General features: G+C 40.3%; 1 protein-coding gene and 1 long non-coding RNA gene across 5 annotated transcripts in view; one reads left to right on the plus strand and one right to left on the minus strand.

Moving 5' to 3' along the window:
• Positions 1-25,172, minus strand: part of NRG1 (neuregulin 1) — a gene marked incomplete at its 3' end in the record, with an annotated part of 1,102,492 nt that overhangs the window by 240,023 nt on the left and 837,297 nt on the right. The window lies entirely within an intron of this gene.
• On the plus strand, positions 1,314-16,371 carry LOC309855132. Its single transcript, XR_014306632.1, has 5 exons — positions 1,314-1,480; positions 9,833-9,997; positions 10,116-10,197; positions 10,752-10,981; positions 15,951-16,371. It is a non-coding gene; the product is annotated as an uncharacterized lncRNA (long non-coding RNA).

Raw genomic sequence — 25,172 nt, forward strand, 5'->3', positions numbered from 1 at the left:
TAAAATAAAAAGCCTAACTTTTATTAGAACAACTTTATACATGTATTATTTGTGTATCTGGTTACCAGGAAACTTCCTATGTGGAATGGATACGGAACTGAGGAGAGAAGTAGGAAGGAATGGAACTGCATATCAGTGCTGAGAGACCTGTGAGATAGATTTAAATTCAAGTACATGATTATCAAAGTCATTGTCAGACTAAAATGCAAAGATCTTAATTTATTATTGAAAATGGTGCTTAAAAAGGTATGCTCTGGATTATTCTCTAAAGTTACAGTAGTCAAATGTGTCAGTCAGTTATTTAGTTGCAGAATCTGCCTGCCATGTTTTTATTCAAATTGTAAATGGAGGCCAGGTTTGGAGTGAGCCACACAATCCTTCACAATACAGATTTCAGTGAAAGTTACACAGGTGGAGGCAACTGGGCGATGGCCATTAAGGAGACACGTGAAGGGCGCCTGGGTGGCTCAGTGGGTTAAACTTCTGCCTTTGGCTCAGGTCATGATCTCAGGGTCCTGGGATCGAACCCAGGGTTGGGCTTCCTGCTCAATGGGGAGTTTGCTTCTCCCTCTGTCTCTGCCTGCCTACTTGGGATCTCTTTCTGTCAAATAAATAAATAAAATCTTGAAAAAAAAATTGTTAAGGAATTTCTTTATGTGATGGATTGAGCACTGGGTGTTATATAAGACTGATGAATCACTGACCTCTACCTCTGAAACCAATGATACAGTATATGTTGACTAATTAAATTTAAAAAGAAAGGAAAACATAAAAAGAAGTTACACAGGAACTAGTCATGTGGTGAATTAAAGCCTTGACATTTTATAGCTCCTCCATTATCTATTCAATGCTGAGGGAAAGGGAGAATTACTCTGAAAAAAAAGAGCAAAAGATAAAAAGATTAAAAGATAAAAAGAACCACATGGCAACCTATGAGTAGAGTTACAAGTTCAATTTTCTCTAATAACTTGTTCACGTATTCAACACTAAACTGCCAGCTTGCCGCATGCCATGCTTTGTTCTGAGGTACGGGGATACAGTGGCAACTGAAACAAAGTATTACACTCCTAAAGCTCATACTCTGGCAATAAACAACTAAACTAAACGTATAACCACAGACAACACTTCCAAGTGGTCATAGGTGAAAAATAAAACAGTGAAAGAGGATAAAGAAGAACAGAGGGTTGGCTGTTGGACAACTGCGTAGTCAAGGAAGGCTTCCTTAGATAGGGAACAGTTAAGCAGAGAATTCAATGATGTAAAGGAATGAGTCATGCTGAGATCATAAGGAAGCATCTCAAGGAGAAGGGACAGCATATATATATAAAAGTTCTGCAGCAGGAATAAGCTCGGTACAAGAGAGGAACAGCAGATGGACCAGTGAGGCTAGAGGGGTGTGAACAAAAGGATGTCAGTAGAAGATGAGGACCCCAGAGAGAGAGAAAGGCAGGGCCAGATCTCGTGGACTTTGAAGGACATGGTAAGAAGTTTTAATTGAATTCTACGTGTATGAAGTCATCGGGGAGTTTTGTGAAGGAGAGTGACATGATCTCATTTATACATATGTATATTTATATTTTTATTTATTTATTTATTTGAAAGACAGAGAGAGTGAGACCATGAGCAGGGGGGTACAGAGGGGAAAGGCAGACTCCATGCTGAGCAGGGTGCCCCACGCGGGGCTCCATCTCACCAACCCCAAATTCATGATCCTGAGATCATGACCTGAGCCAAACCTAAGAGTCAGTCAATTAGCTGACTGAGCTACCCAAGCGCCCCTGATTTCTGTTTTCTAAAGATCATTCTTAACTACTAATGCAGGACAGATTGTAGAGGGAAAGAGTGAAAGCAGGAAGACTAGTTCAAAGTTAATATAATTATCCACTCGAGAGACAGTGGTGACTGAGCCCGAGTGACAGCAGCCTGGGGAGAAGTGATTCCAGTCTGGCTATCCATTGAAGGTGGAGCTGGCAGGACATGCTAAGCAAGAATTGCATGGGGTAAAGGAAAGAAGAGAAGCAATTGAAAGGCGATTAGATTTTCACCTGAGCAATTAGGTGAAGAGAGAGACATTTATTGAAATGGGAATCAATTTGGGCAGAGCAGGATTGGGGTTGGGGGAGAAGAAGAAAATCAAAAATCTGGGGTGCCTGGGTGGCTCAGTGGGTTAAAGCCTCTGCCTTTGGCTCAGGTCATGATCTCAAGGTCCTGGGATCGAGCCCCGCATCGGGCTCTCTGCTCAGCGGGGAATCTGCTTCCCCCACCCTCTCTGTCTACTTGTGATCTCTCTGTCAAATAAATAAATAAAACCTTAAAAAAAAAAAAAAGGAAGAAAATCAAGAATCCTGCCTTAGGTGGTTACATTTGAGATGTCTATGTGCCCAAGTGCAGATACAAATTGGACACTGCCTGGAGCTCAGGAGAAAGTTTAGAGCTACAGATGCAAATTAGAGAGCAATCCATATAAAGATGGAATCTACATTTATGAGACTACATTTCTTAGTTAGAGTGTGTAATTACAGAAGGGTAGAGGACTGAGAATGGAGCCCTACATCTCTCCAACACTTACAGGTCAGGAGGAAAAGAGGGAATGAGGAAAGGAGCCTGAGACTCAGAGTCGAGGGAGGGAGGGAGAGAATCAGAGAGGTGAGGTGCCCCCAAATCCAAGGGAACAAAATGCTTCAAGAAGGTCAGTTGCTGCTGGTTATTTGCCTATGATGAGGTCTTGAGATAGTTCATGGACTTTCTGCAAGATGGAGGTCACTTCTGACCTTAAGGAGAGCAGTTTTATTGGAGTGATGGGGTATATGCTCAATGGGAAAAAGAATGGGGTTAGACAAAGAGATTTGAACACATGTGTTTATCACCTGTGCAGTCTACCCTAGGTCGACTCTGAAATAGTCCCCAAGATACCTTCTAGTATTTACATCCTTGTGTAATATCCTCACTTTGAGTGTATGCTTTTAACCAATAGAATGTAGCAAAAGTGATAAGATGTCACTTCTGTGATTAAGTTTCATAAAATAGTGACTTCCATTTTGCTAGCTAACTCTCCATTGCTGACTTTGATGAAACGCGCTGACACATGGAGCAAGCCATGGGACAAGGGACCAAGGGTGATCTCTGGCAAACAGTCACTAAGGAAATGAGACTCAGTCCAACAGCTCAGAAGGAACTGAAACTTCCAATAATGACAGGAGCATGGAATCGGATACTTCTTTTGAGGCTTCACATAAAGAGGCCTTGGCAGGCACCTGGGCTGCAGTCTCACAGGACACCATGATGAGAGGGCGCAGCTAAGCCACATGCAGACTCCAGACCCACAGCGATTCTGAGATAATGTATGCGTGTCCCTTTAATCTGCCAAATTCATAGTAATTTGTTAAAAAGCAAGAGATAAATCATATACCTCTTGAGATGCCACTAAAATGAAGATGAAGAAAGAAATGATGGATATTAACCCCCGGGAAAAAGAAAGAAAAGCTAGAAGAGATAAAAAATAGTAGGTACTACTGGGGCCCCTGAATGGCTCAGTCAGTTCAGCAACTGTTGATTTCGGCTCAGGTCATGATTTCAGGGTCATGAGATTGACCCATGATTTGACCCATGATTTTATGACCCCTGATTTCAGGGTCATCAAAATCCCCGCAATCTTAGTGGGAAGTCTGCCTGAGATTCTCTCCCTCCAACATTCCCCCTGCTCATGCTCTCTCTCTCTCCAATAAATAATCTTTTTTTTTTTTAAGAAGTAGATATCTTGATATATTAAAATTTTATGAGATAGAAAGCTCAGATTTGTAATAAATAACTCAATAAAGCCATAAAAGCTGAAACCTATATCCTTATCAAAGAGGAAACCAATAAGAAGAAAGTGGATTCCTGCTGAAGAACCATACAGAAACTTAAGAATCAGAAGCACCAGGTGGCGCCTGGCTGGCTCAGTCAGTAGAGCCTGCAACTCTTGATCTCAGGGTTCTGAGTTCAAGTCCCAAGTTGGGAGTAGAGTCTACTTAAAATAAATAATAATAATAAAATTTGGAAGCAACAGGTATATGGAAAGCTAGGGGGACAGATTGAATGGATGAAAGTATGAGTAAGAAGAACTTGGGTACACAGATCTACTCTAGGGCCTTGGAAAGCAGATCATGGAGCCTTCTCTTTCAAGCTGGGGGACAGGAATTTTATTCTCTAAAAATTAAAGCAGAGAGATTTTGAGTTTGGGGGCACAAGGCAAGAGGAGTGCAAATGTGAGGTCTCGGACTGAAAATAAGGAAATTAAGAAAGTTGTCAGAGGGGCACCTGGGTGGCTCAGCGGGTTGAGCTTCTCCCTTCGGCTCAGGTCATGATCCCAGGGTCCTGGGATCCAGCCCCGCATCAGGCTCTCTGCTCAGCAGGGAGCCTGCTCCCCACCCCCCCTCTGCCTGCCTCTCTGCCTACTTGTGATCTCTCTCTGTCAGATAAATAAATAAAATCTTAAAAAAAAAAAAAAAAGAAAGTTGTCAGAAAGCTGGCAATCTAGCACACACACACACACACACACAACCCAGGCTTAAGATGAGAATAGTGTTGTCTGGAAAAATTGTGACAAAAGACTTGCAGCAGCTCCACAGAGGCAGCCTTGGGGCAAGACTGAGCAACTATGGCTCTGGACTCTTCACTCTACCTCAAGGAATGCAGCATTGCTTGTCTTTCTTTCCTGGGCTCTGGACTCATTAGCTGTTCCTCTAAGGGCTTGGATCTCTACTGGGGGAAGCTAGGGCCACCAGGAAAACAGTCTCTCTGGTGCCATCTCAGGGATTCCCTTCCTCTGTTTGGAAACATACATGGTATAGAAGAAGGATCAAACAATTCTTTTCTAAACATCAAGCCATTAGTGGTAAATCCACCTGTACAGCCCAGCTAGGTAACTATGAGGGGTCTTTTGTTTGTTTGTTTGTTTGTTTGGTTGGTTCTTTTTGTGGAAAGCATTTTTTCTGGTTGAAATGGAAGTTGAAAACCCGCGATTTCCTTTAAAAAAGGTGCGGAGGGGAGCCTGGGTGCCTCAGTCAGTTAAGCAACTGCCTTTGGCTCAGGTCATGATCCCAGTATCCTGGGATCGAGGTCCAGTATCAGGCTTCCTGCTCAGTGGAAAGCCTACTTCTCCCTTTCCCTCTGCCTGCTGCTCTATTTGTCTCTTTCTAGCTCTCTGTCAAACAAAATCTTCAAAAAAAAAAAAAAAGAAAAAGAAAAAGAAAACCAGTGATTTCGATGGTAAATCAGATGAAATGTGTAGGGAATCTAGGAATTCATTTCAAAATAATACCAAGTCCATTAGAAGATAAAATCAATAACGTAGGTTTTTTTTTTTTTTTGAAAAAATTATTCTGTTTTACCAAAGGAACATCATTTTAGTGAGAAGAAAGCATTGGTTTACATTTTTGTCAATCTCCGTCAAATGTCTGGCTTAATAGAAGACAGCTGGGTCCTCATATCTGCCTCTGTATTCAATCTGTTGCAATATGTTGTTTTGGTTGAAGTAGATGTAGCAAATCTGGCATCAAGCAGATGGGTAGTTGCAAAGGGGACTTCCTGAACACTCTCAGGACCCCTAGAGGTCCTCAAAGCATGTGCTGAGAATTCTGAGGTAGGGTACTCCTTTGAGAAATTTACAATGAAAACTGACAAACTGAGTGGCAACTCAAGGAAGAATAAGGTTTGAGGGAAAGATTCGAGTCTCTTTGTTTTTAAAGAATAAGGAGAAACTGAGGCACCTGGGTGGCTCAGTGGGTTAAGCATCTGCCTTTGGCTCAGGTCATGATCCCACCATCCCAGGATGGAGCTTCACATCAGGCTTCCTGCTCAAGGTCCCCCCATGGAGGGCTGGAGTGAAGGCATGGAGAAAACGTGAAAGGTTAGCCTTTAAAGAGGGAGCGCTAACTTTTCTTCTTGACACAAAAGCATATGGAGGATAAATGGTCTTACAGAAAAAATCCAAGGTGGCAAGAAATGGCAATTGCTTAAGATGGGGAAATGTACGGAGCTTTCAGTCTTCTCAGTCAAGAATGGATGGGGGAACAGTGTGGCAAGTGAGCAATGTAGGAGCAAAGTTGAAAACTTGAGGAGACATGGCTGTGGGGGAACGAAAAAGAGAAAAATCACAATGACGATTAAATGAGCAGCATTTGTAGAGCTACAGAGCAAAGTGCTTGGCCCATGCTGGGTGCCCACGAAATGTTCCTTTTAAGTAAATGAAAGGGCATCCAAGAAGGGTTCTTGGTGGAGGACACCAAGCAAGATAGCATGGCTCTCTAGTACACTCTGTTAGTGCTGAGGAAGAGGGGGACTTGGAGTCCAAGACCCTGGTCAAGGCTTGACGCACTTCTGCTTCCTTGGGTGATTTCACGGACTCCGACGGGACTGATTCTCTCTGAAATGGAGTAAACCCAAGTCACATGGGAAATATTCATAATGGAGATGGACTTTTAGACTTGGTCACCATAAAGTGAACCTTGTAGAGTATCAACACTGTCTTCTGAACATACTCAAACAAGCACTGTACTTATTTATACTTAGCATTTGGTCCTTATTTCAGGAAATCTCTTTCCAGCTGTCTGCCATGTATTTACTAACAGCTCTCATAGTCACGTCAAAAATGAACTAAAAGAAGGAGAAAGAAGTGAACTGAAGAAGATTTTAGTTAGGCACACCCAGAACCACTTTTAATGGAGGAGGTTAAAAGACCTGTTTTTACTCCATAACTTCTTTAGAAAGCTATGCTTGAATCCATTTATTTATTTATTTATTTATTTATTTTTTTAAGAGTAGCCTAGACTGGAGATACCTTGGTGGGTCAGTCAGTTAAGCATCTGCTTTTGGCTCAGGTCATGGTCCCAGGGTCCTGGGATGGAACCCCATGTCTCCCTGCTCAGTGGGGAGTCTGCTTCTCCCTCTCCCTCTAACCCTACCCATACTTGTGCTCTCTCTCACTCTCTCTCCAAATTAATAAAATCTTAATAAAATTAAAAAAAATTTTAAAGACTAGCCTAAACTGTTTCTCCTGAAATATTTTTACTCAATTTAAATCTCTGAAGTTATCAACTTTTTCTTCAATACCTGACATAAGTTGAGGTTATTAATTCATAATATTAAGAATAATTTTTTTAGACTTAATCTTTCATTATTTCTCTCATGGAAATAAATATTAGTGTATCTATTTTGTCTTTCATTTTTATTTTCCCAACTTATTTTCTTATGTAAACACTTTAAAGTGCCTTCTTTATTAATTACTTCCATAAGGAATATTGGGCTTGGTTTGATTGGCACATTGTTATTATCTCACCCTGGACTTGTTCCATGACCAGGAATAATTCCAATCTCCATGCCTTAGCTTCTGCATTTACAGAATTAAATATTGGGAAACTATGCACTAAAAAAGCAGATTACAATAGGTCTATCTGATTCCCAAATTGACCAATCACTTAGATTTTCCTTATTTATTTGAGAGAGAGCGCATGCATACAGGTGAGGGTATGAAGGGCAGAGAGAGAAGGAGAAAAAGAATCTTGATCAGGCTTCGCACCCATTGTGGAGCCTGATGTGGGGCTCGATCTTAGGACCCTGAGATCATGGCTGAACAGAAATCAAGTCGACTGAGCCCCCCAGGCGTCCCTTGATTTTCCTCATCTTTTAAAATTTTAGGATTATATAGCCTAAACTAATAAAGCCAAAAGAATTATATAGCCCTTTGTTTTTACTGTCATATAGATGCAGCCTATAATAACATTTTCACTCTATCTCCATATGACATAATATTATATAAAAAGAGTAGTGAGAATAAATATTATTTATGCCTCCTTACTAGATTTCTGGCACTGCGGTGAGAGCTTTACATATATCATTCTATTTTAATTTCACAACAGCCCTATGACATTAGCACTCTCATTTCCATTTTGCAAGTGAAGATCTTGAGTGAAGTAATTGATCCAAGTTCACACCACCACTGAGTGGCAAGGCAGGGCTCGAGCCCCCTCTATTACACACTCTATCACATTGGTTCCACTTTTACTCTTTAGACTACGAATGCTGAAGACTGAAAAGTCGTGTGCGCATGTGTGTGTGTGTGTGTGTGTGTGTGTGTGTGTGTGTGTGTAGTTACATGTGTGACTGCAAACACTGCAGAAGAGGAACAGAACAATTAGGAAAATGTGAGAAATAGAAGTAAAAATCTACCCCTTTCATATTTTGCTTTTGTGTCTCCAACGCACAAGAAATCCTGGTGGCACAAAGAAGGAAATAAAGATTTGGGGGAACTTCTGACAAAGTTCCTTCGACCAAATAAGGGGACTGAAAAAAATCTCTTCACTCAAATCTCTTTGAGTGAAGCTATGGTTTTGATTGGATCCTGTAGGTCTCTTGTGTTATTGGAAAGAGAGCTCTAAGTGTCCTTTCTATCACCAGATCAGATATTTAAATTTAAAATTCAGTAAATAAAATAACACACATGTGTGCCACATTACCGTTAGTTTATTTTAGGATCCCCCAGCGGAAATGTGGTTTGTGTAAATCTGTTTGTTTGTTTCAAATCACACATGAAATCTCATTATTATGATTGTTTTCATAGATATTCTTATCTGAAGCCACTTGCTTCTACAAGGTAATGCCTATCTCCTCAAAACAAATCCTTTATAAATGATACATCTAGCTTAATAAAATGCCAGCTTCTAATTTGTAGCAAGAGACATCCATCAAATAAATACATTTTAAAAGTTTGTAATGTTTAAAGTGAAAGTGTCATTTGAGCAAACTAGTCCTAATTACAAAGCTACACCAGTCTTTTTTTTCAAACAGTTCCTGCTTTCCTTTACAAGATTTCTATCTGCTTCTGTTACCTCCAGGAGCTCAGTAATTTTTAAAACTAATTTAACTTTAATTCAGTCTAAAATAATAGCCACATTATATGGTAACATTCAAGGGTCTTTAGGCGTGGGTCTATTTCAGATCTGGAAAATATTTTCAAAACCTAAAAACTCTCAAGAGAAAAAAAAATATTACAATGCTATTATAGTAAGTTATATTTATGGCACCACTCATTATTTAAAATGCCACAGTATTAAAAAGGCTGATATGAGAAACTTATTTATGATTTACTTAATAGCGTACCTATCCTCAGTAGTCTACTAGTTCGTACATTGAACAAACTCTCCATGAAGTCAACCAAATTTTTCACTATGAACACAATTACGATGATCACCGAATCTTAGTCGTATCTTTAAAGTCGACTCTTCTGTTTGTCTGGTTTTGCTCCCCCCGCATTTCCTCCTCCTGCCATTACACCAAATAGGATGCTATTCTTTTAACAAATAGAGGCAGTTTCCCCACCCCCCTCCAGCTTCCAATAAAACCTTCTGCCTGTGAATTATCTCCTCTCTGCATCTTTATGGAAACAGCCCCTGGAAAGCACAGTCCTCAGTGGAGTCCCATAGTCCCCAAATGCTCTGGTCCTTGACAGCCTGGGGCATCTCCGGTCCCCTCCCTCACAGCTTCCTACGCTCTTGCTCTTTGTGCAACTTACATTTTGGTGGTAGTTAAACAGCGGGAATGGGAACTCCGTGCCTCACTCCCATCCTTACTCCAAATTTGCCACAGGTCAGTTTGTCACCTCCACCACTGTGATTTCAATGTTGCAAGGACTTAGGTGATTTTTTTTTTTTTATAGATTTCAGAATAGAAATCTCCCCTGTCTCTGATGCGGGCACTGGACTTTCTCAGAGGTATGCCGCTTTGGGCCTCGGGGACCCTGGGAAGCCGCCTTGGCAGGTTCTGGCGATGGAAGTAACAAGCATCCTCACGACAGGTGACAATGCGGTCGTTTCACTCTGCCTTGAGATGCTCTTTGAACAGTGAGCCCAATAAGGATCAAAGGAATGAGCCTGGAAAGGATACGAAGAACGAATCCTCAGAAGAAAACCTGAAAATCTGTCACCAGCACTGGCCCAGGACAGAATTGTGAAATTTGAAAGTAAGTATTTATATCTGGTGCTGGCAGCCTCCTTTCCCTTTATCATCTTCTCCTTGTATCTTGACACCCAGGTTTTTTATACCGCACAGTGTTTCCCTGTCCTGAGTCTCATTTCCAGATAGCCCCTGCGCTCCTTCCCTATGCTCTGTCCTGGATTGGACCTTTGCTACAGACCATTTAGATGAGTTTGTGTTTATAAGGTAAGATGTTCACATATTTCTGCTTTATCTATTTTATGGGCAATTCAGGAATGACCATGTATTAAGCCAAGTGAATATGGTGGGAAATCTTATCTTAGCTCTCCAGTGACCCCATCCAGGCCAGCCCTCTGTCATATGATCTAGCTCCTCATTATGTTCTTCTAGACAGAAGGTGATCTATGGTTCTAGATAGAACATCTCTAGATAACCTCTAGTTATCTCCTGAAATAAATCTCAAGCTTTATGAAGGCCTGCCCTTAACCTTGTAAATGTCACAGAGCTAGACATGTTAACATACACACACCAGGAACAGGACACTGGTTAACACAGTTTTCATCTCCCCCCAATAAATAAATAAAATAAAGGCCTTTGAGAAACACACATTAACACATTATTTATTATTATTTTTTTGATGAAGCTTCTGACTCTTAGTCCCATTCCTGCCAAGCGTGGTATCTCATGCAAAGTCTCCCTCTTCTATCTTGGCTCATGCCCAACTTGGAGGTTCTGTCCTTGGAAGTGTCTAACGGGAGAAATAAACTTCTTTATTACAGAGGAAGAAGTTTACAAGGAAGGGAATTTCAATGGAGACCTAAAGATAAGTAGGATCTCACGAAGAGTATGGGGAAAAGGACTCCAGACTGAGAAAACTGCGAGAGGCTTGGGGCATTCAAGGACAGGACAAGAGGCAACATGGCTGGGGAACAGCAAGCTCACTTCAGACTCCCGCCATATTGCTGTGTGGGGTAACCGCACAGGCAGCCTGTGCCTGTAGCTCAAACAGGTGAGAGCAGGCGGATGGAGGGAGCATGACAGGTTTAGACCAAATTGTGTGACTGTATTCTGACCCCAAACTACCCACTTTTACTTATAGAATTACTCAAATACACTCCTATTGCCCCAGACCGTCAATACAGTCTTCTTCTCGGAAGGCTCTCCAATCCTCTGGAGAATACGTTGCCTGTCGTGGTGGGTATAGTAGTCACTTTTCAAACAAAACCGTGAGTTTCTATTCTTGATAAATTCTCTATTCACAACTAATGTAAATTGACAACTCTTCCTTATAGAACAATAAAAGAAAATCTGAGCAACCCAAACTACAGTTTTATTTGAAGCAAGGGGTTTATTAGTCACCTATACATTCAAAACAAAGTTTCCAGTATATCCCTTTTTTTTTTAAAGATTTTATTTATTTACTTGACAGAGATCACAAGTAGGCAGAGACACAGGCAGAGAGTGGGTAAGGGGGAAGCAGGCTCCCCCCTGAGTAGAGAACCTGATACTGGATTTGATCCCAGAACCCCAGGACCATGACCTGAGCCCAAGGCAGAGACTTTAACCCACTGAGCCACCCAGGTACCCCCAGTATATCCCAATTTTTAAGCCTTATCAAATCTTTCCTAGCAATCCACTTGACCAAAATACTTTTTTTCCTACATACTGGCACAAGCCACCATCCATTAAATGATATTTTGGTATTAAAAAGAGAAACACCCAGATGTATTTGGTAGTGTTCAGAAATCCAGTTCATGTGGCAATAAAATCAACAATGGCTTACTTTGCCAAATATGCATAACCTATAGTTTGGGATATAATAAAATTTTCCATACCACAATAATCAAAACATTAGTTGTATGATGCACACACCATATAAATTGAAGCCTCAAATGTTTTTGAACATGAAGTACATTAAAAACATTGAGTCTCAGAAAAGATCAAATGATACTCCCATATGCAAGTGCTTTGAAAATGGTAAAGCACTATAAAATATATCAAGTTAGGTATGAAAGTAATATATACACACATAGCAGAAGCCAAATGTAACCGCATGCAGCAAATGATGTAATGATCCTTATTTGTCTAATTTGCATTTTCAGAAAAGACCGTTCATATGTTACAACAGCAGCTAAGTTTACAACAATTTTGCTTTGTTCTTGGCACACAAAAAAAGGTTAAGAATTTGCAGACAAGTCTTGGCAAAGAGATATTCTGAGGCAGCCTTGCCAGTCCCTGAGAGCTGGAAAACGTTTGGAGGTTATGGATGTGTTAGAAAAACCTTCAGTTAGTACTGCTCATCAGTAAAGCAACATCTTCGGGTCATAATTGGGCCTTGAGGGGTATTAAAATAGTTCTAGAGCATTTTATACACTGGTTGGGTATTCCAAGTCCCATTCAGATGGTCTCATTTCTATGTGGAAATATTATTTGAGTTGCAGTAGTAAAATAGTATAACTATTTCCCTCGTCCATCTAAATATGTAATTTGGGGCTGCTGAGTGGCTCAGTCAGTTAAGCATCTGCTTTTGGCTCACGTCATGATCCCAGGGTCCTGGGATCGCGTCCCGCATCAGGCTCCCTGCTCAGCGAGGAGCTTGCTTCTCCCTCTCTCTCTCTCTCTAGTTCCCCCTGCTTGTGCATGTGCTCACTCTCCCTCTCTCTGTCAAATAAATAAATGAGTTAAATATTTTAATAAAATATAATAAATTTGTAATTTGGCTTGGAGTACCACATTTTGTTCCATTAGAGATCAACTGGACTATTTCCCCATCACCAAACTTAGTTTTCTCACCCAGAGTTTTACTGATAGACATGGAAAAAAAAAAAAAAAAAGCTTTTTATTCTATCCTCCAAGAAGAGACCAACTTTTTTTGTATCCAGTGATACTTCTGGCTGGACACGTGTATCCGCAGCCCAGGAGGGGCGCTTCAGAGGAAGGCGGAACTGGAAGCGAGTTTTTAGATCATGCAGTGGATTCCACTGACCCATTACCCTGTTTGACAGATAGAGCCTGAGCCCCCAGGGGAGGCATTTCTAGTCTCCGGGTGTTTCTAGGCCTTTCATTTGGAGTGACAAATCAACTGCTGTTAGAGAAATGATGGCCACATTTTCTGTTTTTCTAAAGAGCTACATGTTGCAAGAATTTTTACTCTCCTTTCCCTTTTTCTTGCTTGTTGAGACAGGATGCATTTCCTCTTTGTCAGCCTGTCTCAGGCCCCACATTCTTTTGCCCCTTATATGGGAAGATGCCACTTGCTTAAACATGTTGAGAAGCACAAATAAAAAGGAGCCATTAAAAAGATTTACATATATATCATATGCATAAATACCTACACAAAGTTCAGTACGTCCAGGAACACAAAGAATTACCTAAAATAAACTATTTTATAAAACAGTTGCCCATGACTTGACTTTAGTCTAGTGTCATTGAAATGGCCTTCTTCTTTTTTTTTTTTTAAAGATTTTATTTATTTATTTGACAGACAGAGATCACAAGTAGGCAGAGAGGCAGGCAGAGAGAGAGGAGGAAGCAGGCTCCCTGCTCAGCGGAGAGCCCGATGCGGGGCTCGATCCCAGGACCCTGAGATCATGACCTGAGCCGAAGGCAGAGGCCTTAACCCTCTGAGCCACCCAGGCGCCCCTGAAATGGCCTTCTTTACATATCTCTCTGTCTTTATAAAAGGTCACAATATTATTGTCCCAAGTTTTCCCATGAATCTGTCTTCATGTGGAGCATTTTTAAATTAAATAAAAAGAAAAAAAAGAGACCAAAATAGACATTCCGGCACTATTTTTAAAACGATGTGTTTCTTCTATATCTTTTGGTTGGTTTCAAGTTACAAAGTAAAAGCACACTTATTGTAAATAAATTTGAATAACACAGGACTATAAAAAGGGAAAAAATGGATAGTCTTCCCTCTAACCCGTACAGTTCATCCTCCAGAAGCATCCATTGTATAAAAGAGGTAATGTGGTTTTGTGTTTAAGATCGTAAATCCTGAAACCAAATTGTCTGGCTTTAAATCTTGGCCTGCTACTTCCTAGCTGTGTGGCCTCGAACAAGTTAACTAGCTTTTCTGTGCTTCAGTCACCTTCTCAACAAAAGGCACTAACAAAAAGCACTTATCACCTAAGGCTATGGCACGGGATAAATGAAATAAAGGTACCTAGAAGAATGTCGGATGTAAAATAAATGCTCAGTGTTTGTTATTATTATCAAGTCCTTTTGAAATGCAAAGAAAAGTATAAGCTATTATAAATTACATACCTACAGGAATAAACTACATATTTCAATAAAACTGGGGGGAAAAAACCTACCACCAGCACCGCCACCACCACCAATAAAAAACTGTAAAAAAATAACAACTTTGAAAGAAATTCTTGGGGCCCCCCGGGTGGCTCAGTGGGTTAAGCCTCTGCCTTCAGCACAGGTCATGATCCCAGGGTCCTGGGATGGAGCCCTGCATCAGGCTCTCTGCTCAGCAGGGAGCCTGCTTCCTCCTCTCTCCCTCTGCCTGCCTCTCTGCCTGCTTGTAATCTCTTGTCTGTCAAATAAATAAATAAAATTTTTTTTAAAAATTCTGGGATCATGAAGCTATGATATAAGTTTAAATTGCATTATTCTGTTACTTCAATGTCAAATTTACTTCAACAGATTATTAGTAGTACTGCTAACTGCCTAAATTATAAGGTCTACCTAAAAACCTTTTGAAAAACAGACTTGATTTCTGAAATAATCTGAATAAATTTTATTTGAAAAGTAATTCAAAGTAATAAAAAATATCTTGACTAAATACCTATGTTCACCTGAGTATGGAGCAGAAATACCTTAACAGCTAAATTCCAATTCCTCTAGAAGTTTCTCCACTCTCCATATTCCCCCATAATGCAGTGCCCTTTCTCCCACTTCTTTCTCCCTCTTCCCGAGTTATAAGGAAGGCCAGCTCGGGAGCTGGGAACCTGTGGCACAGAACAACCTGTCCGTGATCACGTTGCAGCCGCCCACTCGGCATGTACTTGGCATTGAGGAAACCAAAACAATGACAACAGGACTGGAGCTCCTACGCCAGTCCCAGCCTTCTGGTCCTGGTTCTGTCCATTAATTCTGGCTCCTTAGCAGCCATAACATCACAGCAACATCACACTGCACTTTGCATTCTGGGTCACAGCGGTGCACTACAAACTCCACGGCTAGCCATCACGTCCTCATCTGCTCTCAAACCTCTGAAGCACACTTTTGACTTTACATACATAGTGTATTTAAGGTTCCTACAGTCTTGCCTCATTGGAGAGCTCCCGGGTTTTGATCAGTGACTATGTCCGACTGACTCAAACACAAGCCATGCAAGCCAACTGACAAATCATAATTCGGATCCGATTTGCCAAAGTTCCCCAACCCCCCCCCCCAAATGAAAGAGACTTAAAAACCATCTAACTACTGCTGCTCCTTTCAGTTTCAGTATGAAACACATGTGTATCATCATGAAAGTGTGTGTGATGACTGGAGATATAATGAGAACAAGTGTATATTTTTATAATATTAAAGAAGAGGTTTTCCACAGAACCTTGGGGCTATATGCAGCTCTTACTCGTAATACATATGTTTCTAAGGAGAATCTGTATCCCACAGAATTACATGCACATGTATGCATGGAGTATACGTATTGATGAGAACCAAGAATGAGGAGGCAAGGTCATAAGTTTGCTCACCGATGCGTCTGTTGATAAAAATCTGTTATGTGTTTGCCATAATTGTTTGAACATGTACATCTGGTTGCTCTGCGATTTGGAACAGTTTCCATCTTCTCTGGTCTAGCTGGTCAAAAATCTCAGTACATAATTTAAATACTTCAAAAATATACCATCATTTTCTCAAAATTGATTTCAAATCCTTCATCTTGGGGATTGGTGAGAAAATTAACATCGGTCAGTCTTTTTAGGATCCTTTTCCCAGCGATTTTTTTTTTTCTTTTCCAGGGTACTGGGCAGACAGACAGCAGGAGAACGGAGGGAACCCTTGGGTCCTGAAATATGCATCCTCTCTGACTGCTGAGGAGAGGCTAGGTCTCAGTGTGCATGGTGTGCTGTGGTGTGGTGTGGTGACCCCTGATGGTTTGGGGCAACAATGTGAGCCTTTTGGGTGGCTATGAGTGGAGCCAGCAGTGTCAGCATACACAGTCATTTCCTGTCAGGGGTCATTCTCCTGTTCTCATCGGTCCCTCCATCCCCCTCTCGCCCGCCACCCTTCCTGTTAACGAGGTGAACCTATTCATTACGGTCCTACCACCCTATTCTTTAGGGTCCGACGGTCTTGGCCGGGTATCTTACTGTCTCCTTCGAGCCTGACCCAAGAATGGAGTGCGAGTCTTTTTCTTTGCTCTCCCCACAAACCTGTAAACACTCCTCTCCTTTCCAATTGATTAGAATCTAAAAAAAAAAAATTAGAAAAAAAATTTTTTTTAGAATCTAAAAAAAATTAGAATCTAAAAAAAAAATTAGAATCTAAAAAAATTTTTTTTTTTAGAATCTAAAAAAAATTTTTTTTTTAGAATCTAAAAAAAAATTTTTTTTTTAGAATCTAAAAAAAAAAAAAATTATCCAGGATAGCCATGTTATTTCACTTTTCCTACAGTTAGGAATCGTCTCTCTCTTCTGGGGCTAAGCTGGAGGAGGGAAATAAGCCAAAAAACCTGAACCTTACAGGCCATGACACATTCCCTCCCTCCAAGCAGTAATTTCAGGGTCTGAATGAAAGGAACGTAAAAGGATCAAGACAGGTAAAAACATTAATCTCTGAAAATATTAACTCCTGCCTCCCAGCACCACCACCACCATACACACACATCCACTGGCCAAGGCATCATAAATATTAATGACTTGCAGGAAAGTAGCATGGTTCAAGGCAAGGGTACAAAGGCCTTTTCAGGATCCCCAACCTCAAGTCCAAAATGAAACTCACAAACTCATCCTCCTCAGTTAAATTCTCCTCTGCCTTGTCTTTTCTCTATTTCTATTAATAGAATCATCAGACAAGCAACATGCCACGCTAGAAATGTTGGTGTCACCTTCCACTTTTTCTCCCCTCCCTTTTTCTCTTCTATCCCTCAAATAACAAATCACCTCCAATCTAATTTGGTGACAGCTTCCAGGCTTTCCTCTCAAGCCTGCTGCCACTCTGCCTTAATCTAGCTCTCTCTGTTTTGAAAGTTTTAAGTATTCTCTTAGATTACAAAGTAATATTTGAATACTATAAACAATTCAAACTGTATCCAAGTCTAAAAAAAAAAAATAGACAGTGAGAGCCTCCTAATAATTTCATCAGAATGACAACTGTCAGCATTTTGATACAAATTTTTTTCATATGAATACAAATAGAAAAGTTTGTTTTTGTTTTCACAAATATGAGTTTATATTGCATATACCACTTTGCAATCCTCCCCCTAGTTTTATGAAGATGTAATGGACATATAGCGCTCTGTACCTTTAAAGTATACAGACAGCATAATGACTTCCATATATTATGAAATGAATACCACATTTAATCCATCATCTCAAAAGATACAATAAAAAAAAAGAAAAGAAATAAATTTATCCTTGAAATGAGAACTTTTAGGATTTACACTCTTTTTTACCCTCATTTTATTTACCCTCATATTCTCAAAACTGATTTCAAGTCCTTACCATTGTGACTAGTGAGAAAAGTAACCTCAGTCTTCTTAGGATACTTTTCAAACATACCATATCTTTTAAAATATACAATACAGCAATGTGAAGTATAACCATCACGTAACAGATTACATCTCTAATATTTATCTTGTCACTGGATGTTTGTAGCTTTTGACTACCTTCATCCAATTCCCCCTTGTTTTGCAACTTACAAAAAAAAATCTTATATTGTGGACATCTTTTCATGGTAGGACATATAGAGCTACAATTCTTTTCATTGGGTGAAAAGTATTACTTTGCTTAGCTATATCACAATTTAATCTACGTTATCTGAATGGACTTTTCGGTTTTTACGCTACTGAACACCTCTCGACCTATATCATTGTACCTTTGAGCAAAGATTTCCAAAGGATTAATAAAGACTAACAAATTACCTTTCTGAAGCAGGGTATATTCCCACTGAAAATGCATGAAGGTGCCCCTCATTATTCTTTGACTGAATTATTGTAACCTAATCTTAATCATTTTCTTTGTCAACAAATTCTCCCCACTCTGGCTTATCATTTTCATGGCCACCAAAGTTGTTTTCCTAAAAAGAATGGAAGCAGATCCTAACAGTTCTTACCTTAGATGCTTCAGTCAGATCTCTGTCACCAAAAGATGCAACTGACCCCTGAAATGTTCCAATAGACTGGCCTGAGCCTACCGTTTTAATTTCTTCAGTGGACACTGCCTCCTGCAAATCATACTTAGGACATTAAATGGGTTCATTTGGGGGCACCTGGGTGGTGTAGTTGGTTAAGCATCTGCCTTCAGCTCAGGTCATGATGCTGGGGTCCTGAATTCAATCTTGGCCTCTGACTCCCTGCTCAGCAGGGAGTCTGCTGCTCCCTCTCTCTCTGCCCCTCCCCCTGCTTGTGCTCTCACTCTCAAATGAATAAGTCTTTTAAAAAACAAAAAGAAACTTCTGCTCTAGCATAATTGTGATGAGTTACACTGAAGGAGACCAGGTCACCCTGGAGGGGACCAGAATGTGCTGCCCCAACACATGGCACTTTGACATCAGGATTACTTTGAGCTGAAGACTACTAAGAATCAACAGACGCAGGGAGAGTTTTCTGCCCTCCCTTCTCAGCCTGACGCAGGCCATACATTTCCCTTTGAGGAAGGTGTTCCCTCGGTCCCACACCAAGAAAAGTGACTCTTCTCATCTCAGAGGACAAGTCCACCCCAATATGAGTTTGTATAAACAGACCTGACTAAAATAGCCCTTCGCATCCGTTAGCTTCCCCCATGTATTTCCCAGTCACTTCCCTACAGTTTTTCATCTTTGGAGTCCAAACCCTCTCTCATCCCGTAAGAGAGGTATCTAAGTCCCAGACCTTGATACCTCTTTGTTTCAGTTCTTTCCTGTGAACTACAAGTACACATAAATATTTTAAAAATGACCTCCCCTCCTACTGTTAATCTGTCTTTTGTTAGTCTAATTTGGAGTCCTAAGCAAGTAGAGGAAAACATTCTCCTCCACCTTATCTGAATAGGATAATCCACCTTATCTGAATGGACTTTTGGGTTTTTATGCTACTGAACACCTCTCGACCTATATCAGTCGAGACAGTTCGGACATGAGGATGCGTGGCGACTGGTTGGGATTCCCACTCACTCAGTAACCTGTTGCTGACACCTCCAGACCCCTAACTAAGCCAGCAAAGGTAAGTGTTCTGGCCAAATCAGCCTCTTGGATTTCAGCTCAGAGTCTGGTGGAGGAAGAGCAGTAAGAAACTCGCCTTGTGTTTTTCCTTCCAACACCGGATTGGCAGGAGAAAGTGTTAGAACCAGCATGTTGGGTATTGTAACTCCTCTGACTTTTAGTTTGCATACTTTCCTTATTGATCCTGTCCCTCTTGGAGAGAGCTGTCGTTTTCTTGTCTCTGCTTTTTGTGCTGGTCATCAGAGGGAGGAGAGTAATAGGGTATAACATACTCAGAAGACCCATGAGCCTGTTGTTTGAGCCTGTTGACTCATGAGCCTGCTTACAGTTTTCACTGGACCAGAATCTGTTTGGATAAACTTTGCTATAGGTCACTATTTAAAAAAAAAAAAAAAAAAAGGGATGAGGTGCTTTTGTCTTGATTTGGGTCCTGAGAGGTTGGCTTAGGTCTAGGACAACATTCTCTCTGGTTTTCCACCTTTTGGGAGTGCAGGTCATTCGGCCTGCCTCTGGAGGTAACTAGCTGTCTGGTTAGGGACTTGAGACATAAGGAAGGAGAGCATCACTTTCCATCTGAGGGTTTCAGTTTTTTGGGGGGGATGTGGTGTGGGGGGGAGTTTGTCCAAATAAGGATCTTAGCCCATAAAAGGCCCTTGTCATCTTTTTCTCTGCTGCCTTATTAGTGCTGGGAAAAGTCCCATGTCAGAATGGTCTGCCGGGTGTGACAGATTAGCAAGTCTGGGATTGGAGGCCTCTCACTTTGTGGGAGACTAGAGACACGTGTTTTCACCAACGCCATTCTTTCTGCCCGTGCCAGGAAAGGTCTCTGTTTCCCTTCTCTTTGGCTTTCTTAGGGAGTGACTTTGGATCATTGGGGCTGTATTTTCTCCACCTTCCTTGGGATGCCTCTTGTAGCCATGATTCAGTCCTATAAGGCTTGTTGGCTTTGTGTTATCTTTTGGAATATACCTGTGGAGATCCTAAATCATTGGTAGCCACATGACAGTCTTTGGATCCGGAAAAGCTTTTATATTTAAAAGAATTTTTAGAAAACGTTCACCCTAAATAAGTGTCTTATTGGTACCTGTAGGAGGATCCAATTGAAAGAAGGGGGGGAAAAAAGACCAACCTAATATCATGGTTAGCCTACAAAGATTCCCTTAACAAAAGAACAGAATTCAGATTTAGAACAACTTAAAATTCCACCACAAACACTGCCCCTCCTCCAACTCCTTTTATAATGTCAGCTTAAGAAAGCTTAGGCTGTCAGGAGAATTTACTGTTTGTCCCAGAAAGAGCAAAAACAAAAACAATAAAATCCAGAAATAGGTAAATATGCCTTCAAACTCCTTCTTAGGACTACTTGAAAGCTTGTCCCCTTTCTCTCCCACTTTGAAATGTAAATCTTCTACCACGGAGGACTGTCTGTTCAAGGACAGGAGCCATCTCCTTGAACTGGAAGCCTCTACGGGAAGAACTTCTAACTTCGGCTCCCAGTCCAAAGAGCACCTTGCTTTAACTTCACAGTACACGGAAACCACCACCTGGCATTAAAGCCAAAGCCTCCATAAACCACATGTCCAAGAAAAATCTTTAAAGTCTTCCCCACAAACACTGGTAAAGAAAAAAAAAAAAAAAGCCTTTTATTGTGGGACGCCTGGGTGGCTCAGTCATTAAGCATCTGTGTCTGCCTCTGGCTCAGGTCATGATCTCAGGGTCCCGAGATTGAGCCCGCCATTGGGCTCCTTGCTCAGTGGCAAGCCTGCTTCTCCCTCTCCCACTCCCCCTGCTTGTGTTCCCTCTCTCGCTGTGTCCTCTCTCGAATAAATAAATAAAATCTTAAAAAAAAGAAAAGTTTTTTATTGAGCACATTGAGCAGGTGACTGACTTGGTCCATTTGCCATAAATATAATTAGGATTTTAAAAAAAGACAAAAATGAGAGCCAACACTTATATAAATTAGTCCATTTTGTGTGTCTATACGTATACCTGACCCATGGCCAAAATCTTAAAATTAAAAAAAATTTAAATCTCTATTTTACATGTATGTATGAATGTATGTATGTATGGTACATATATGTGACATTTTCTTATCTCTGGATAGCATTACCAAGTTAATAAAGGAGCACTATTCTAAATCAGCTTAGAAAAAGCTAGGCAGTTGTAAGTTAAGTATTCTTGGAACTCCCAGAAATACAGGTGATAACTCAAATGCTTTTCTTTTATTTTTCTTTTATTTTTTTAAGATTTTATTTATTTAATGGAGAGAGAAAGAGTACAACCAGAGGGAGCAGTAGGGGAAGAGGGAGAAGCGGGTTCCCAGCTGAGCAGAGAGCCTGATGTAGGCTTCCAACTCAGGACCCAGAACCCTGAGATCATGACCTGAGCTGAAGGTAGATGCCCAACCAACTGAAACATTCAGGCATCCCTCAAATGCTTTTCAAGTTCATGTGATCCAGGATAATCTTTCTTTCTTTTTTTTTTTTTTTAAAGACTGTATATATTTATTTGACACAGACAGAGAGATCACAAGGAGGCAGAGAGGCAGGCAGAGAGAGAGTGTGGGGGGGGAGCAGGCTCCCCGCTGAGCAGAGAGCCCGATGCAGGGCTCCATCCCAGGACCCTGAGATCATGACCTGAGCCGAAAGCAGAGGCTTAACCCACTGAGCCACCCAGGCGCCCCAGGATAATCTTTCTTGAATAAAACCAGTTCAATAGTATTGATTTAACAAAACATCCTCAGACTTGTCAACATTAAATATAATAACCATTTACATCTTATTGTACTTGAGTTTACTAGTCAAATAAGCTGACATAACTACTAGATGTTTAAGATGATAAAAATTATATATTTAATTTTAATCAAATTGAGTCACTGTTCTGACAAATTTCATTTTAGGAATAAATGTCTTATGATTGTATCAGCTTAAAAATAACTTCCCAGAACTTTTTGTTAACTTGAAAACTTAAAAGTTTTTTGATGTAAGTTTTCAACTTATATCAAGTTTTGGTAACTTGAAAACTTAAAGTTATATTAAATTAAAGGATAGATATTCACTGAATATCTAGATTATTACCAAATAAGATAAAATACTGAAATATTAACTACTAAACATAACTTCATGTTTAATTACTTTTGGCTTCTTAATTTTGCAGAAAGACTAAAATATGTTAGTAAACATGTTCTTTTGCCATACTAATACACTTTACCATGAGGTAACAATCTTTAGACACTATCAAATGGTGTATTCATAAATTAGCTCATCTAGTACAGGATGCGGATCACAACAGAAAGTTCCTAATTGTCCACCTCTTAGTTTTCACTAGAAATTAAGCCTACTGAGAGTTAAGAATTCTCATAAATATATGTAAATAAACTATAGGAACAATAAGAATGAAGAGGGAAAAAACCTTGGTATGCTAAGTATACAAGGAAAGTATAAGATGTGTTTTCCTTGAAAAAAAGGAAAAAAGTAATTTTGCCCTACAGTAGGTTAGAGGCCATTTAAAGCCTATTCCAGAAGGATAAAGTAGAAAATCGACAAAAACCTGAACAGATACAGAAAATTGGAAAGGATCTGTGAAAAAAGGAAAGGAGAAAGAGGAAGAATCTTATCTTGTGAGATCAACTTGGCTAAGATTGAATGGCTCTATTTATAAGATTTTTTTAAAAAATGAGCCCAATAGTGTGCTGATGTAAGACTAGAGTTTGGCTTTCTTTCTCTGCTAAAATAATACAATTGTGTTGGATTATTAGTCTCTTCTTTTTAAAAAAATTTTATTGATTTCTGGTCTATTCTTCATGAAAGATTGTGAAAATTGTGAAATACAGATTCTTTCTTTACTTCTTGAGTCCTCCATGTAGGAAATAAAGATTCTGTGTTCTTCGCATGGCTTTATCATAACGTCTTTGATTATTTGAGAAAACGGAGTCTTCTCAATATTGAAATAGTTCTTTTTGCTTGTTCTTGTTTTACAAGCCATGTTATCTTCTCTATTTATCTCTCAAATATTTTATTTTCACTTTCGTTAAATAATTGAAAACTTAGCAATGCTTCATGGTGATCTGTGTTCTCATTTGATTGAACGTTCAAATCTTTTGACATTTTAGACAACTTCCCTAAATCGAATTCTAAATGAAGTCTTCCTGACCTTTGTGACATTGGCATTTCCTAGACAGTCCCAAAGGCCAATTTTCATGAAATTAGGCTTATTTTGCAAAGAAAATTATTGTTGATCAAAATGAGGATGATTGTGGAGGAAATTTTGTGTTTCAATAGAAAACAGTCCACTTTTGTGGGTGTTGTCATTGAGCTACTTTCACTCCTTTGTAAATGGGATCTTGCCATCTTGCAATTAATGTCTCTAATTTTCTCCCACCCTCCTAACTTAGCATCAATGAGGACTAAATGTGCCCTTTTCCTGAAGCTCTGCAAGTTCAAAGAATTTATCACCACAATAGTTTGGGCCACTCAGGAAGTTTACCAGAACTTGGTCTTGGAGCCTCCAGGACATAACCATGACTGTGAGACCACTGTGGAGGCCGAGAAAATCAAGGCCATCCCACCTCAGGTTTAGCCTTAGCATAAGTTCAGCCATCTTAGCTCCGGCAGCCATCTCAGACCTCTGTGCCCAAGGGCTGAACTTTCCCCCACCCTGCTTTAGTAACCCCCACCCTGTTTTGGTTCCAGGAAGCCCCCCCTGCTTTAGTTCCAGAGAGCCCCCACCCTGCTTTCGTAAGCCCCACCCTGCTTCGGTTCCAGAGACCCCCACCCTGCTTTGGTTCCAGGAAGCCCCACCCTGCTTTAGTAACAGGAACCCATAAATACACCTGTCTTAACTAAGCTTGTGGTCCAAGTCCCTACTCCACTGCTTCGGGTGTACTTGGGCCCAAGCTTAAGCTTGTCGAATAAACCCTCACGTGATTGCATCGGTGCTTGGCCCCTTGGTGGTCTCTCGGACCGGAAAACTCGGGCACAACAACCACCATTACTATCTTCATTCTGCCTTCTAAACAGACTTCGCATCCAATATATAGAAATCTTCTTGACTGGCTTCTGTACTCAAAAAACTGGATTAATTCTCTGCTGCAACCAGGAATCTTTCTTTTTCTTTTGTTTCCATAGAAATGCCCCTCATTGAATGCCCAGTTGTTCACACCCTATAAAGGTCCACCTTCAGGGATACCCCACCCCTACCTATACCACTGCCTCCAGAAATGAGACAGAACTATTTAACTAAACTGACCTATTCCTAAGGATAGGTTTAGTTTGAATATGGGAGAATGCACTTATATTTATTCTATCTGCTTATTTATTCTTTTTCTAATCTGTGTTCTCCCCCTTGGCAGATCCCTTAACCCTCAGCTACTAACCCCTTTCTCTTTTCTCTATAGCTACCAATTAGGCTTTTGATGTGTGAAGATTGCTCAAGAGTTTCAGATGGGGAGATGAAGGGATCAAAGTATGCCACCCCAAAATACCAAAATATTCTAATTCGGCATAAGGACTATTTTGACCTGCAAGCAATTGAAAATCAACAGATGCAGACATTCTCTGCCTTCTGCTTCCCTACCTGAAAGGAGTAAGGCATAAATTTCCCTCTGAGGATGATGTTTCCTACCACGCTACCCCTCAGCCCTCACCCTAATACCAAGAAGAAAAAATGACTCTTCTCATCAAAGATATAGCATGTCAAGATGTGTTTTCATAAAAAGATCTTACTAAAATATTCCTTATCTTCTATTAGTTACCACTATATGTGTCTTAGTTACTTCCCACAACCTATCCTCCCTTGAACTCTAATCTCCTTTTCCTTTATTA

This window comes from Mustela nivalis (genome assembly GCF_964662115.1).
Source record: "Mustela nivalis genome assembly, chromosome: 20".
NCBI lineage: Eukaryota > Metazoa > Chordata > Mammalia > Carnivora > Mustelidae > Mustela > Mustela nivalis.